At 38.1% G+C, this 17,447-nt stretch overlaps 1 non-coding gene across 1 annotated transcript; it reads right to left on the bottom strand.

Moving 5' to 3' along the window:
- Nucleotides 1-1,480: 1,480 nt before the first annotated feature.
- On the bottom strand, nucleotides 1,481-1,642 carry LOC111767042 (U1 spliceosomal RNA). Its single transcript, XR_002798936.1, has one exon. It is a non-coding gene; the product is annotated as a U1 spliceosomal RNA (small nuclear RNA).
- Between the last annotated feature and the right edge of the window lie 15,805 nt (nucleotides 1,643-17,447).

Below are 17,447 nucleotides of genomic sequence, written 5' to 3'. Positions count from 1 at the left end.
TCTTTCATTCATATTTTCAGCAGAGACTAGCATCTTTGACTCCAATTCCAAGTTACCGGGAAGAAGAATCTGGTTGGTCCCATTTGATCCATCCCCAATCCAAGTAGTTCTGATAGAAGACAGGGGAGAACAGTCATTTTACCTACAACTCTTCAGGTTGTAAGGGAACGGATGGTCTTTTAAGAAAGATATAGGAACTAAAATGAAATGATTGGTGGAAGAAGTGATTGTTCTTTCTAGTACAAGCACGTGGCAAAGAAAACAGTTACCATTTTTGTCCAAGTTATCAAACTTAACTAAATATCTAATTCAAAGTTGATGCGCTTTGAAATTGATATCTTTTTTCAAAAAAATAAAAATAAATCTAGAGATTATATGGATAAACAACTAGTAGCCTCATTTAGATTGTCACTTTAAATCAATGTAAGACAACAAATATTTACACAGACACACATAATAAATAATGAATAATGCTGACAAGTGATGAAATCAAGGAAGAAATATTACCAACAAGCAAATTTCTTTGGTATTTACACTTTTATTCTCAAAATAAATTGTTTGAGTAACTGAGCTGTTCTTTGAAATACAAAGGCGGAAGCTAATTTCAATACTTCTTTTCATACAGATTTATAATGACCCCTCTGCAGTTTAGAGTTCACAAGATTCTTCCTATATGAAATACAGTAACTGTGTCAACTCTAAACCATCTCATTAACTCAACTGAAAAGAATCCTAAAAAATAACTCCTTCTTCAGAATTGCTGAGACTCTGTTCTGAGAAATGGGTCCCATTCCTTGCCAAACTATTTATTCTAACTATTTCTGAGACACAGTCTCCTCAACCTTTTAATAAAATGTTGTCCATTTCTTTGGTCACTGAACCTAACCACTTGGTTCTCTGAATTATAAAAAGAGGATGAGTAAACCAATTTTCCATCAGACAAAATTCTAATGCTGAAGGATATTCATCAAAGCTACATTCTAGATTGCTTTTTTTCACTTTGTTTTTTAATAATTCATTATACCATCTGGATAAAATTAGCTGCCACTTTTGTTTATCAAGCAAATACAAATTTATCAATACAATTCAACAATTATTGATTCATTATCTGCCTCAAATATTTTCTGGAATGAGGAAAAGAATCAATAAATAAAGTATTGAAGAGCCTCTAATGATGACTAGGACACAAAGGAAAATGAAGAAACATCACACCCATCTGGAGCTCAAACTCTGGCAAAGGAGTCAAACGCCATGACTTAAGTACCAAATAAAGATATGTAAAAGGTGCTCCATAATTCTCTGAGAATATGAGTATGTGTTTCTATTGGACTGAAAAAAAAAAACAACAGGGAAGAGGTGACATTCAGGCAACAAGCTACAGTTTAGAACAGCAAGCAACATCCTTTACGCTTATAATATGGGGGTTTTGTTTGTTTGTTTGGGGGATTTTTTTCCCTTTATTTTAATCTCTTTTTTTCCCAGGGGAAGTGCAAATGTAACACCCCACCAACACAAATTATGCAGCCAAGTTTCCCCCAGGTGGGGATATTGCTGAATTCAGCAGATCCTCAGTGCCATGGATCAGCCTTGCCCTGCGAAAACCACCTTTGTGATCATGGTATCTCCCCTGCCAGGTAAGTATGTAATAGTTTTAATTATTTTTGAATAGGAGTAGTCTTTAAAATGCAGATAAAGCCATAATTTAATTCTAAAAATTCAACATTAGTTATATCAAATGAAAATGTTATCGATTTTTGCTAACAAATTAAAATACTAAATTAACACACCAAATAGTTCCACTTAGCGCTCCTTTTATAACAGAATTGGCCTGCTGGGCTCGTCATCATTTAATTCTCCCTTAAACTAGACATTTTTCAAGGGCCACATGGTCAAGGAAATTTCGAAAGACTTTTCTTAATGGTCAAACTGGTCATTTTATAATGTTTGCAGTTTTATCATTTGCATACCCAACCATGTGGTTCATGTTAGGTGAAGCATAATTCCATTTTTAATCAATGTTTGTTCAACTGTATTAGACAATTTGTGAATTCAAGAATGTTAACATACTAAGGAAAACATAGGCCCTATTTTCAGCCATCCTTAAGTCCCACAAAGGCCATTTCTCCAGAGAAGAAGAGTAGCCTTGTCTGGGCAAGAATTTAAGTCAGGCTCTGAAACTCCCATAGAGGACAGTGTTAATATCTCCCTCACATCTGGCATGGAAGATTAAGGTAATTGCTTTACCCAAAAGAACAGAACATCTGTACTATAGGCACTTATTTTAGAATTCAGTCATAAATCGACTGTCACAGAGAACTTGCCAAAATCTTATTATAGTAAATTACATTTGAAAGAGACACTATTGAACATGTTAGTTATCTAAGCTTTAAACTTGAACTCAAAGTTATTAGGGAAAAAATGGGCCAACCATCTTATTTAGCCCCTTGCAGAAGTGATCTATTGCTACAGTTTAATAGTTTGCTTTGATGCAAGAAATAATTTTATATAACCTCTCTTTTATAGAATCATATCTGAAGATGTTGTCCCTTGTGGTACTCAATAGTCATTATCTAAAGAACTTCACAAACTACACAATTAATTATTTTCATTTTGTGCAAAATGAAAAAAAAAGAAAAGATTGTCTTTGTCTTTTTCAATGGCTCCTCTTCTTCAGCACACTCTGCTAAAACAGGAATTTTCCAAGCCTGGTCCTATCTCTCTTCTCTCCTTACACCCTCTCCACTTCAGTGACTTCATCTAGTTCTCAATTTCAGCTATCATCTCTGCCAATGACACACTTCTCTCTTCAACCAGGCCCAAATTCTATGACTAGCAGTGTCTAATAGAGCTTGTTGTGATGATAGAAATGTTCTAATCTGCACAAGCAATACAGTAACCACTACCCACATGTAACTATTAAACACAGAATTAATTTAAATTTAAATTTAAATTTAAATACAATGCCTAATGGATCACATATTGGAAGCACAGCTCTAGGCTTCCATTTACAGCTGCCTGCTGAGGCCTCAACCTTATGCCTTCCTGCACTCCAAAACTAATATGCCCAATTCAAGAATATCAGAATCTGCTCCAAAATAGCTCCTCCCCTTCATTTGCTTATTCCCAATAATTACACTACCATGTAATCATCCAGACCATTGATGATAAAGAAGAAAAACTCACTTTAAAACTCAAGGAAGAAAAACTTACTTAAAAAGTAATTAATAATTTAGAATCAGTGTGTACAGCAACAAATCAATGTGTTTTCTAGTTATTTTAATTATTCCGTTCCATCCTAGAAACATTAGCCAGTACTCAATATTGCATCAGTATAAGATGAATTAAGTGGTCTGTACTGATCAGAAGAGGAATTTCAAAGGAAAATCTGTTATATATATGAGGGGAAAAGATGTCAAGGTTGTTAGTAGAAATGACTTGAATTAAATTATTTAACTCAGGAGGAACTACACAGATCAGTAGATGCAGGAGAATAGGGAGAGAAAGGTAAGAAAGCAAACAGAATTCTTTTGACTGCTGAGAATTCTTTCAACTGACAAAAATAAATTCTTTTTAACTGCTCAGTCAATTAAGGTCTTAGTAAAGACTAAAACTGTGCAAGCCACTCCTAGCTGCTCTGGGGTAGTGAGTTGCACCTTCTGGAAACTATTTTACAATGAGGAAAAAGCAGAAAGACAATAATTAAAGAAGGAACTACAGAGGGTCTAGAGAAACACAGTCGAATAGAAACATAAAGTGAGCCACAAACAAACAGTTTCAAATTTTAGTAGCCACATTCTAAAAGTAACAAGAAACGAGAGAAATTTATTTTAATAATATATTTTATTAAACTCAACATATCCAAAATATTATTTCAACATGTAATCAATATTTTTAAATTATCCATGAGATTTGAAATCCAATTTGAATCCTAAATTTTCAATGGACATATTTGATCTGTATTTAGCTTTCATAGAATTTACAGTTGAGAAAACATCTCCACACCCTAGTTGTTCCAAACATTCTTAAAAGATTTCTAAAATTGAATTATTAGTTTTAAATATAAATTTAAATTAATTAAAAGTAAATAAAATTAAAAACTCAACTCCATAATCACACTAGTCACAATTCAAGTGTCCAGTAGCCGTGTGTAGCTAGAAAAAGCCTTGAGAGGGGGAAGCGGCTGTGGTTCAATCAGTTGGGCTCCCATCTAGCATAAGGGAGGCCCTGGGTTCGCATCCCGGGGCCTCCTTGTGAAGGCAGGTTTATCCACATGCGCAGAGAGCTGCTGGCCTGCAAGCACTGTGGAGAGCCGACTCAGCAAGGCGATGCAACAAAAAGGGAGACAAGTAAAAACACAGAAAAGCGCCCAACAAATGGACACAGAGAGCAGGCAGCAAGCAAGCTGCAAGGCACAGGGGGAATTTTTTTTTAAAGCCTTGGGAGGATTTTGTGTTGTAGATGAAGGCTGCCTAATATAGGAAAGAATTTGAATCATGTAGAAAATAAGTGTTAGTGGGAAGCGGACTTGGCCCAGTGGTTGGGGTGTCTGTCTACCACATGGGAGGTCCGCGGTTCAAACCCCGGGCCTCCTTGACCCCTGTGGAGCTGGCCCATGCACAGTGCTGATGCATGCAAGGAGTGCCCTGCCACGCAGGGGTGTCCCCCGCATAGGGGAGCCCCACGCGCAAGGAGCGCACCCCGTAAGGAGAGCCACCCAGCGCAAAAGAAAGTTCAGCCTGCCCAGGAATGGTGCCGCACACACGGAGAGCTAACACAACAAGATGACGCAACAAAAGAAACACAGATTCCCGTGCCACTAACAACAACAGAAGCAGACAAAGAAGACGATGCAGCGAGTAGACACAGAGAACAGACAACCGGGGCATGGGGGTGAGGGGGAGGGGAGAGAAATAAATAAATAAATAAATCTTAAAAAAAAAAAAAAGGAAGTGTTAGTTTGAGCATGCACAGCTGAGAGAGCTTTGGGTGTTGCAAATCTATTCTTCCCCTCCAAATAATTCTTTCCAAGCCAATAGAGGTAACTAAAGCATGTGGTTACAGATGTACCATGACCTATTGTTCCCTACTCATTGACTACACTGCCTGAAAGGAACACTGACCTGGGAAATAGGCGCAGCTTCTTTCTTATAAATTGCTTTAGGATTGACGTGATCTATAAAGTAAGGTAATGAAAACAGAACAAGCAGCCAAGAAAATAAGGGAAATGTACATGCTTGGGTGGTGAATCCAAAAAGTTGTTGGTCTTCCTTATATTTCGTCATCATACTGCTACCATATTAGAAGAACTGTGTCATAACAATGTCAATAAACCTCACAAGTCAAAGAATCATACTAACTCAAACTAGTAGACTGTCAACTACCAAAGCATAGGAATTTTTGTCTGTTTTATTCACTGCTATATACCCAGAACCTGGAATGTAAGCCCATAGTAGGAGATCAGCAGTTATCTGTTTTGTAAAATAAAATTAACAAACAGCCCCATAGTTACCCATACAAAAAATATATATATACAACAGCTATAGGATCACACAGAATCATATTCCACATCTGATATTCATTCATTCATTTTTCTCAACAAACATTTGTAAGTATTCATTTTGCCAATCCCTCTTTTTGATGCTGGGTACACAGAAATAATAAATGCAAAAAGGACTCAAGAGAGGGAAGTTAATGTGGCTCAAGTGACAGGGCCTCTGCCTACCATGTGGGAGAACCCCGGTTGGATACCTGGGGCCTCCTGGTGAAAAAGAAGAGAAAGTGTGCCTGTGTGGCTAGCCAAGTGCCCATGCGGTGAGCCAAGACCCACACAAGTGCCCTCATGGCAAGCCATTGCCCACACAGCAAGTCGAGTGCCCATGTGGTGAGCTGAGTGCCTGAATGAGTGTCTGCATGGTGAGCCTGTGCTTGTGTGCAAGCCAGGGCCCGCATGGCAAGCCAAGTGCCTACACAGCAAGCCAAGTGCCCACACGGTGAGCCAGTGCCCGTGCAAGCCAGTCAGGCAGCAAGACAATGATGCAACAAAAGAGAGACAAAGGGGAGAGTCAAGGTGAAAGGCAGCAGAGACCAGGAACTGAGGTTATACAATTGACAGGGAACCTCTCTCCACATCGGAGGTCCCCAGGATAGAATTCTATGAATTCTAGAGGAGAAAGACAAGAAGAGAAGACGAAAAGAGAAATAGATACAGAAGATTACACAGCGAAGGGAGGGGGAAGGGGAGGGAGAGGGGGGAAAATAACTCAAGAGAAAGAAGTGTCTTTATGAAGCACTCTCACAACAAAAAATGATGTCTTTATGTGCATTTAAAAAGTCCATTTCATCAATAGTGATTTTTTCTCCAAACATTGTAACGAACATCAAAATCAACTTAGAGGCCACCACATTGCACTTAATTCTTAAAATATCATCCAATCTCCATCAGTAGAAATAAATATTCCCCCTAGGAAGGCACCAGACTCTATCTAGTTTTATTTATCATGCCCTAATTAAACATTTCATTTAAGTTTTCTTTCCAGGTTCATATGGGAATTTTCCTGTAATTCCTTACTTAGGCAAAGCTATGCTTTTTTTTCTTTCTATTTTGAGGCTTTTCAGAGCAAGCTAATCATGGGCACATTTCCAAATGTATAGGAATTAGAGAAAGGGTTTGATTGCTTAATTCTTGCCTCTGACTCAGAGCTTGTGTTAATTAGCTAAAGTCAGAGTCCTCAGCATGCTCTGGAGAGCTCTGTGATCCACTGATTAGCAATGACAAGGCCATCTGGCCTTCCTGCAGCACATTGGAGAAAGTGTCTTTTGGCATAAAAATCAGGGATGCCTATAATTTAGAATGAGTCAAGTGCTGCCACCACTTTTGCAGGAGATGGTGTCTGACTACAACATGAGGCCTACCCCCAAAGGAAGTTATGTCTGTGCACACCAGTGGTGTGATCTTAAAGCTTTCCATAAAGCCTTCTCTTACCTATCCTTTAGTGATCTTCCTCAACAATCCTCTTTTGATTGTTTTTCTCCCTCCATCAATTATGGCACCTAAGTTGACAAACTTGGATTTGAGGCTTGTGTGTCCTTTTTGGTTGATTTTTAAAATAGCTAGTCATTGAGGGGATATGAAAATGAAGACAAAAATGGGCATTGGAATGGCCAGAAGGATGTAGTTGAGGAGCTAGGAGTTGGTATGTGGATGGACCCAAGGTTAGCTGGGCTAGCTCTTTCCTGACCCGCCTTATCCTTACAGCCTGGCCCAGGAACGAAGGAGACATTGAGCATACCAGTGGGAGAGATTAGTGGGGTCCCCACTGGCAAGTCTTGATGCAATTAGCAGCACTTACTTATTGAAATGTTGAAGACAGCAAGCACTCTTGACTTCTCCAACTCAGTGATTTCCAGCGTGGTTTCATACAGGAAAACCAAATGGTCTGTGCCTTCTAGAATAATATAACCTTGAGCCATTAGACCATGCATCCCTTTGGGGAATAAGAACACACAGTCACTATAATGAACACACAGTTCATTATAATGAACACACAGACCATGCATCCATTTGGGGAATAATAACACACAGTCACTATAATGTTGCCTGAAGATCTTCCAGTTCAAAAGCACTGACCTTGTAAACCCCACCTACATCTGAGTCCATCATTAGACTAAGGATTGATGACAATAAGAAAAGAGAAAATTGGACTCCCCTGGCGAAACTTCATGAGTATTCCTTTGTGACTTCATGGATGAGATTTTCAATGCAGGCAGATTAAACAATGAAATAGCTGAATGGGCAAGCATTGTATGCTTAATTCATTAATCCTATTTACATTGGTAAATATCCCATATCAGTAGTAATTAGCATCAATTCTTCCTTTGCGTCTCAGAGTATTGCTTTTCATGTATACTCATTATGAATCTCATAGGCCTGATGCTCCCAGTGAGTTATGCAGGCTTTACATTACATTAATGAAATTCTGTGCTTTTCAGTTTGCCCTAATTTCTTGAAGACTGAGAGTTGCTCAATGTGAGTTATTTTGGTTGCGTGCTTCTGTGAAGCCAGCATTTGAATTCAGACTAATACTTTTCCTGTGGTTAAACAGTCTGGACAGGTCTGAGAAGATTGCAAATACATATTCTTTCCCTTCAAGCTCTTCATGAACTGAACAGTCTTGGATGATCCAGCATGGACATTATATACTCACATAGGTGAGAAGAGACACACAAGTACAAGAATCCCTATGCAGACAAGAGGAATTCTGCACCTTATGTTACAAACTAGGTTCCACCAAAGCTGGAACAATTACAGTCTTCCAAAAACCAGGATTAAAATTCACACTGGAAGCCACACTTATTGCTCTTGATTGTAAAAAGTATAACAGGTTTAGCTGTCATGTATCTGACAAGGCTCTATGCAAATTCAGATACTCTTCCAACTCTTTGCATGTCATCTGTGGTTTCTTATATTCAGTTTGGCAAGCATCTATTCTCTGTAGAAATTATTTGGTATGTCAGTATCCACTCTGAATATTAAGTTTCTTCCTCACGTCTTACCGCACTGAATAAAAAACTAAAGACATTATTACATTGTTATTTTACTTCTCTTATAAGAGACCCAAGGCTCTGAACAAATATTTAGCCTGAAGGAAGAGGGAGAAAAAGCAGTAAATTGCTCTTTGGAGAGGAACATTAATTCTTTAACTTTCTTATGTGTCATTTAACAAATTATCCATTCCAAGGCACTAAATGGCTCTCTCATGGCCAGGCTACATTAACAACCCTGCAACAGCAACTCTTTTATTTATAATTTACTAATGATATCTGTTTTATCATTGTGCCAACTCTTCATAATGTTTGTGAAAAAGATAAGCAGACAAAGACAATTCTACAAATAGGCAAACTCAGAGACCTCTCACTCATGGGTCTCACCAGTCAGCCCATAAATAAATTGACCCTTGATCCCTGAAACAAAATTCCGTAAAGCTATTCAACAAATACTTATTTATTGAGGGCCTACTGTGTGCCAGGAAACAAATCCTGGTCTTTCTCCTCAAGGGCCACTGGGCAATACATACATTATCTGCAAGAGTGGGATGACTTTTAGCTTTCTTCTTTTCATACACGGGAGAGCTTGACCCTAGAGAATGGATTATGGTGTGTGAAGAAGGAGCATTTATTATGATATGCCTCCTATAAGCATCCCACTTTTTATATACAATCTTATTTATTACAATAACCAAGTGAGAAATAAATTAGATTGTGTGTATAATTTTGTAATTTAAAAAACTTAGACTCTAGGAGTATAAATATAAGTTATGCAAAGACAGACAGCTAATATATGGTACGATCTGAATTTTAATTTATATCTGTCTCACTTTAAAGCCAGGTTGGGTCTTATGTACCAAAAACTAAGTGTGGATTAACAATAGGTTACAGCTGCTAAACAAATTGATGCAATTTTTGGCTTCATTAATAAGAAGTCTAGAGTTCAGCTCAAGGGAATATAGTAGGAAGATCATGGGAAATTTTAGTCCTATCATCTTTGAAGCTCACCAGAACATATTTGAAGCATAAATTCAGCTCTAAGCACCAAATCTTTAAAGGGTTTTGAAAAACTCAAAGTGTGCAGAAAATGGACAACAGAGAAGTAAGAGATTTAGACACCATCTCCTAGGAGAATTATTGATGGAACTTGGAAATTCAGCCTGGAAAATAAAATGCTAAAAGGGATTATGTATTACCTGTCTGCAAAAGAAAGCCATGTAAAAGAAAGCACAGGTTAATTCTTTGTGGCTCCAGAAGACAACCTAGGGAACCAGAATGGTCTTCTTCTCAATCCCCATCTGTTGGGGATTTAATCACGTCCCCCACAAAAGGCATGTTCAGTCCAAATCCCTGGTCCTGTGACTGTGAACCCATTTGTAAATAGGGTCTTTGAAGATGTCATTACTTAACATGCTCAAACTGAATGAGGGTGGTGGGCCTTAAGCCAATATGACTGAAATTCTTACAAGCAACAGAAATTGGACATGGAAAAAAGAAGCCATAGAGAGCAACCAGAAGCTGAAAGTCAATAGAACCCAAAAGAGAAAGAAGATCTCACTACATGTGTTGCCATGTGACAGAAAAAGCCATCCCAAAGATACTGACCCCAGAAGGAAACAAGCCTTTCAGCCTTTGAAGCCAGGAGCCAATAGATTCCTGTTGTTAAGTCAATCCATTGTACAATATTTGTTTTAGTAGCCAAGTAACTAATGCACTATCCTTTGGAGGTAGAAGTATTGAAAATAAATGGGATTTGTAGCAAATTAGGTATGACCTGTTGTAGAAATAGAGAGATGAATATTTTGAACCTGGAATATAAGAGACAGAAGAAGTGCCATGAGGGGTTGATAACTGACTGGATGAAGGACAGTCACTGAGGATCTCAACATTTTGAGTCCCAGAGTAACTGCTTGGAAGGTAGAGTCACCAGCCTTACCAACATGCCCACTGCCGCTTGGACTCTACAAGGAACATCTAGCAGGAAGAAGAGGGAAGCTAAAGCAGAGCTCTTGATAACAATGCATCGTAAAACCTTCAGAAGGAAAGGAATGTTTTGTGGACCATTTGTTTTTGTGTGGGAGTTTTAAGTTATTAGTTTTTAAAATCAGTACTTTTCAAATGGAAACAACTTGACCAAAATTCTGTCACAGAATTTTGAGACCCATTAAAACAAAGTTTAATGAGAAACCTGTGTCTTCTTTTAAAAGGTCAGCTTTTAATTGCTTTAAGCAAAGGACCAAGGGCAGCGGACTTGGCCCAGTGGTTAGGGTGGCCATCTACCACGTGGGAGGTCCGCGGTTCAAACCCCGGGCCTCCCTGACCACTGTGGAGCTGGCCCATGCATAGCGCTGATGCCACGCAGGGGTGTCCCCCACGTAGGGGAGCCCCACGTGCAAGGAGTGCGCCCTGTAAGGAGAGACGCCCAGCGTGAAAAAAGTGCAGGCTGCCCAGAAATGGTGCTGCACACATGGAGAGCTGACACAACAAGATGACGCAACGAAAAGAAACACAGATTCCTGTGCTGCTGACAATGGAAGCGGACAAAGAAGATGCAGCAAATAGACACAGAGAACAGACAACCAGAGTGGGGGGGGAGGGGAGAGAAATAAATAAATAAATAAATCTTAAAAAAAAAAAAGCAAAGGACTTAGATGCCCATAGATTTCTGGTGTTCTATCTGCTGAATTCAAGATTTTTTGGTAGTTCAGGGTTAAGATTTTTAGGACTGGAATTAAGGTTTTATTCACCTGTTGAGGGGTGGGGTCACTTATGTACTTAGTATGGAAGGGGATTGCAACCTTGGTTAGGATGGAAAGAGCAAAGATTTTGTAATGTTTAAAGCTACCTTAGAAGGCCAAGTTCTGTAAAGGCCACATCTTGCGTAGAATTTTAATTTTGTGTAGTTACCCATATCAGCATTGGAGAGTTTATAATTATAATATATTATAATTATATTATATTATCTAGGTTCTAGGAAAAATAAAAGATAATGGAAGTAAAAAAAAAAGAAAGAAAAAAAGCAGAGCTCTTAATCCAAATGCAATGGCAGACAGATCTGGGACTTTAATGCTGAGAGCTGTGAAACTCGACTCTCAGCACCTTGGCCTTGGCTATTCCCCTAGCTTGGGATGTCCTATCCTTTTGATTTCTGCATGGGTTACTTCAAGGCTTTACTCAGGCCTCTGCTTCTTGTTACCTCCAAGAGACCTTCCTTGGCCACTGCATCCAATGGTAAACTTTCTTTACTTATCTGCTTTATTTTTTTTTTGTAGCACTTATACCTGTCTGCCCGTCTATGAATGTAAGCTCTATGAAGCAGAAACATTATTTTGTTCACTGATGTATCCCCCAAGTCAGGAATGGTGTCTGGGACAGGATAGATGCTCAATTAATGAATGAATTTTCTCCAAGTATAGCTTACATTTCTTCCTGGCAAGCATTTTCACAGCACTTCCTCTTGATGCAAACATTATTGGGCTAGGTTACCATTTCTGTTACATATCCATATTTAATGCAGTAATTCAGCCTTAAAAATGAGAGCATCTACTGACACAAAGTCCCAAAGCAGGCATTTGGTTTTACAATACTATGCCAAGGGAACATCATTAACTCTTTATTGAATTTTCAACACAATTACATACAAATTAATAATGTCATATTACAATGTGGGATCTACACACAAGATACCACCTATATTGCCATTTTCCAGTTATATGAGATTGAAACAAAAACTAGCAAGCTTGAATTTTAGATTCAAAATTTGAAACAGGAAATTTCAAATGGAAGTTAAAAAATTCATTGTGTTCATGAACTCTCTAAATTTGGGAAACCCTAGATTAACTAAGAAGATGTCGTTTGCTCATTCAAAATCAAATAAATAAAAGATACTATATTTGCTTATATATAACCCCAAATTGAAAAGAATAAATAACTGTTTTCATCTGCATACCTTTTCTTCCCCACTGTCCCTGAAAGAACATGAGAGTGCTTAATCTTTGGTTATATCTCTTCAGTCATTCTTTCCAAACCTCCCCAACAAGTTACTCTGATTCTATATACAGTAGCTAGTCACAATTGCCACCTAAAAACATTTACCCAAAGATGCTTTTCTACTCTTTTCCTATTTCTCAATTAACAATAAAATATGTTCTAAATCTGGTTGTAAAATAGCCACAGGAATCTTCAAAACATGTCCAGAGTCTGACCACTTCTCATCACCTGCCATCCCCTTGCTGAGCCAACACCATCTTCACCTGGATTACTATAATGGCCTTTTGACTGGTTTCCCTGCCTCCATCCTTTCTCCTTTCAACAAAGAAGCAAGTAGTCCTTCTAAAACAGAAATCAGTATGGCACAATTCTGCTCAAAACCCTGCAACAACTCCGAAGTGAAAACCCTAAGTCTTCCCAATGGCCTGTAGCGACTGCCCCTTAGTCCTTCAACTTTCTTTCCTATTACTCTGTCCCTCCTGCACTTTTTTCCCCATCCCACAGGCCCCTTACTGTTCCTTAAGCCCATGCCTGCTTTCCCGTGTTGTACTGGCTGTTCCTACAGCTTGGCAATCTCTTCCCCAATGATTAGCTTGCCCAAATCCCTCTCCCTCATGTCTTTGCTCAAATGTCACCTTCTCGGTGAGGACTTCCCTGGCCATTCACCACCTGCTCCCAACCCCCACCTTTCCCAGCACCCTCAGTCCACCTTAGCATGCTCTACTGTTTTCTTCAGCGCTTATCACCTTCTAACATGCTATGTGATTTACTTTATTTACTTATTTTCTTATCACTAAATCTAACTTCTGTGTGGATAGGGTTGTTTTGCTCACTGATGTGTCCAGGAAGCCTAAACCAATGTCTGACACATAGTAAGGGTTCAATGAATATTTGTTGAGTGAATTAATTAATTAAGATTCTAATACTACAGCATGTAAAATTAACCAACCCATTAACAAGTGTGTTTTGAATGCTTAGTATATGATGCTAGGCACTATACAGAGTTTTTTTAAGCATAAATAATCTGCCCTCTGAGAGCTTACATTCTAGTTGGGGAGATCACAGGTAGTCAATCAATGTCAAAGAGATTAATAATGGAGAGAACTGACAAAAACAGTCGTTTATATTAATAATGAATTTGTGTGCTTTCATGTACTTATGCAACAATTATTCATTGAGCACCTACTATCAGCCAACTACAGTGCTAGCACTGGAGATTTGGGGACCCTGCCTTCTTGGGATTTACATTCGGATGAGCCAAACAGATAATGAACCAGTAAATAAATGAACAAACTAATTATAGAGTGCCCTGAGGAAATAAACAAGTTCAGTCATAGATAGTAACAGACACCACCCAAATATAATCACCAAATAAGGGCAGTGAGATCATTTGGTTCTAATCAACAATTTATTTAAATATCCAAGGTATTAGGCTATGAAGTATGATATCCCTATGTAGTTCCTTTTAATGCTCATTTAAGTGGTTTCTGTAGTCTTCATTAGATCGTGGTTTATAAATTCATTCTGATGACTCATTCAGGAAATGTATTGTATAAAACACTCAATCTTGATTTTCTATTTTTCCTGACTTTTTATTGCATTGTTAATTTTATTTAATGTAAAAATGGTTGACAGTGATCATCATTTGTTGAGATTTAACTTAAGGACCTCCACTCAACTGCAAAAAATTATACTTTGATAGCAATCTAGAAAGGTGCTGATTTAACCTGGCATACCATATTGGAAAGATCTAGAAACTTGATGAATTCTTTTGAGTTTTATTATAATTATTATGTTTAATGGTCTTCCAGTTAGGACTATCATTCTTTTCTAAACTAGATTGTAAATTTTTATTCTTTTTATTGCAAAGAAACAGAAATTGCCTTGCAGCAAAAGAGAGAAATACCAAAGAATTTCACTCTGGGCAAGTTCCAAACTAAGTAATGCAGAGGTAGCATTCTTAATGCTTTGAATGACCTCAGGTCCCAGAACTGATATTGCTAGTTATGTCAGAAGGAAGACAACAGAGTAATTGCTATCAATTTTTGGTCTTGCCTCTTCAAGGAAAATCTGAAATTCTTAATGAGCAAGAGGTGGGGAAGCTTCCTGGAGACCAAGAGGATGTTTTAATCTTCCATTTTTACCTTTATTTAGAGAAAAATGTATGGTTCTCAACTCATTTGAACACCAAGTAGCAAGTGTCTCCCTCTGCTTTTATAAAAAGGAAGAAGTATGATTTCTAATCAAGCGAGCTTTAAAGAGAAAGAAAGAGGTTGCCGATGTTAAAATTTGCGGATATAAAAGCTAGCTCTTGGAAAGACCACCAAGATTTTGGCAACCTGTTAATCCTGTCTCTTTATCCAGAGAAGAAAAAAATGTTACCTGGAAGTACAGGAGGTCTCAAACCCTATTAAGGGATCTTCTAGAGCAACTCTGTCTCATAGAACATTCTGTGATGATGAAAATCTTCTGTCTTTCTATCCAACACAGTAGCCATAAACCACATGTGACTATTGAGCCTTTAAATTATAGGTAGTCCAAATGAGGGACTAAAGTTTTTATTTTATTTCATTTTAATTAATTTAAGTTGCCAAAACAACATGTGTCTAGTGGTCCTCTTACAGGAAGAGGCTTCTCAAAACACAATCTGACAGCAATATTCATGAAATAGAATGGTTGAAACAAGAGGTCATAGTTTAGTTTGCCAAAGGGATGCAAAAGCAAAGTACCAGAAACAGGGTGGCTTTTATAAAGGGGATTTATTTAGGGTGAAAGCTTACATTTCCAAGGCCATGAACAGTCCAGCTCAAGGCACCGTAAGAGGTGCTTTCTCACCAAAGCCAGCTGCCACATATTGAACAAAGATGAAGCAGGCAATCTCTGCCCAGGCCTCTGCCTTTCTGCAGCTGTGGGCAAAGCTGGCATAGGGCTTGTCTACCAGGCCTCCTCTCAGTCTCAGCAGCGCCACTTTCTTCCAGAAACCAGCTGTAAGCTATAAAGCATTTGGCTCATCTCTCCCTGAGCCTCAACAATTTGAACCTCTCAGGAACTTCACTCCTTTAGCTCACATGTATGATCAAATATGGTGGCTTCCTTTTCCTGTGTCTCTGTTTTTATCAGACCCAGAAAGAGGGCAGAGACAACTTGAGTCACGCCTCACTGATGTGGTCCAATTGAAAGGGTCTCACACCTGCAGCAATGGATTATTTCACAAATATAGTCTTTCTCTTTTGGAGATTCATAACATAATTTCAAACTGCCACAGTCATCCTGTTTGGTTTCCTGCCTAGTGCCTATAAATGAGGCACTAAAATGTCCCCTCAAAACTATGGTTATCAATGTTTTTAAAATATGTTATATGCTCAAAGTATAATTAGATACCATTTTTAAGCTACAGATTGGTAAAGACCAAAAAGACTCCTCATATCTTTTATGAGCAAGAGTGAAGACATGGGCCTCTCATTTTTCCATTACGGGTAGAACTGTCACCTGGCACAACGTCTTTGGTTTCTATCAAAATGTAAATGAAGGTATCTTTGGCCCAGCAGTTCCTTTTCTATGAATCGAGTCTACAAACATACTTCCACATCTCCATTAAAATAGAGGTATATAAAGATATTAAATGCATATGTCAATGATATAAAGATATAAATGCAATAGTAGAGCATTACCTAATTAAATTAAGGAACATCCATACAGTGGAACACAAAGCAGCCATTACAGTTAATGAGGCAGATCTATAAGGACCAATAAGGAATAATATCCATACACATTATTAAATTTTAAAAACGTAATATGAAACAAGGAGCACTAAGGTGTAGAATAGGTGGTATAAGTATTGTATCAGCCAGAGTCCCATCAGGAAACAGATGGCACACCTTTACTGGGTTATCAAATAGAGCTTAATAAAGGATTTGTTTATAAAGGCAGCGTTTTCTGAGACCAATAAGAAATTTTAAAGTATCTTGGGACTAGCAACAGTAGGATGCCTTTGCCTCCTTTACTCCTGAAGGAGCAAAGGGCGAGAAAGAACTGAGTGAAAAGGCCACCAGACAAATGCTGAATGATGTTCCACAGAGGAATGCTTCTAGTCTCCAAGGACCAAGCAGGTAGGAAGCCAGAAAAATAAATACCTGACCTCACTCCCCTTGCCCTCCAATCTCTTACTGGTGCCTGCAACTGGCCCACTGAAAGTTAAAAGGCAAGGGAAACTGTGAGTACAGTCATCACAGGTTAGCTTTCAGGGCACAGAGCAGGATGGAGAGGGTCTGCAAGGGCAAACAGAAACAGAATACATGCAGCAAGAAACTGTGTGAGTGGGTGTGTGCATGTGTGTTTGTGTAATCATATATGCTTGCATATGCACATAATGATCTGAAAGGATACATATAAAATTTCTATTGTATATTAATTTTATAGAAATTTCTATATTATATATAATTTATATTCTTCTGTGTGGAGGAACTATAAAACTGATGGACACATGTGTGTGTTTTTGTCTGTGTATAAGTAAAAACATGCCCAAAATTGCCCAAAAGGGTCCCTGAGGCTCCTTAACCTTTCCCTGTAGCCTTATTCACTATTAAATCTATTTTTCCTTATATCTTTTCTATTTTCCTATATATACTTCATCTTCTAACAAATTTCATAGTTTTGAAATAGCCATCATCCTTCCCTTAACCTTCCATTAGTTTCATGAATCTCATCATCTTTAATCTTTCTTCATGAATAAAATTTTCATTTCTTTTAATTGTTTAGTCTTTTAGAGATCCTGTTAATTTCTCTAGCCATCTCTCTAAATGTTGAAAAAAATTATATACAACTCTTAAACCACTTACTAGTAGGTTTATAGTTTATTACACTGAAAAGCAAACATTTTCAAATTCGATTGCCATATTAGGACTACCCTGATT

Source organism: Dasypus novemcinctus, chromosome 2 (assembly GCF_030445035.2).
Source record: "Dasypus novemcinctus isolate mDasNov1 chromosome 2, mDasNov1.1.hap2, whole genome shotgun sequence".
Classification (NCBI taxonomy): domain Eukaryota; kingdom Metazoa; phylum Chordata; class Mammalia; order Cingulata; family Dasypodidae; genus Dasypus; species Dasypus novemcinctus.
The sequence above is the reverse complement of the archived record's forward strand: the minus strand, read 5'-3'. Positions and strand labels throughout refer to the sequence as shown.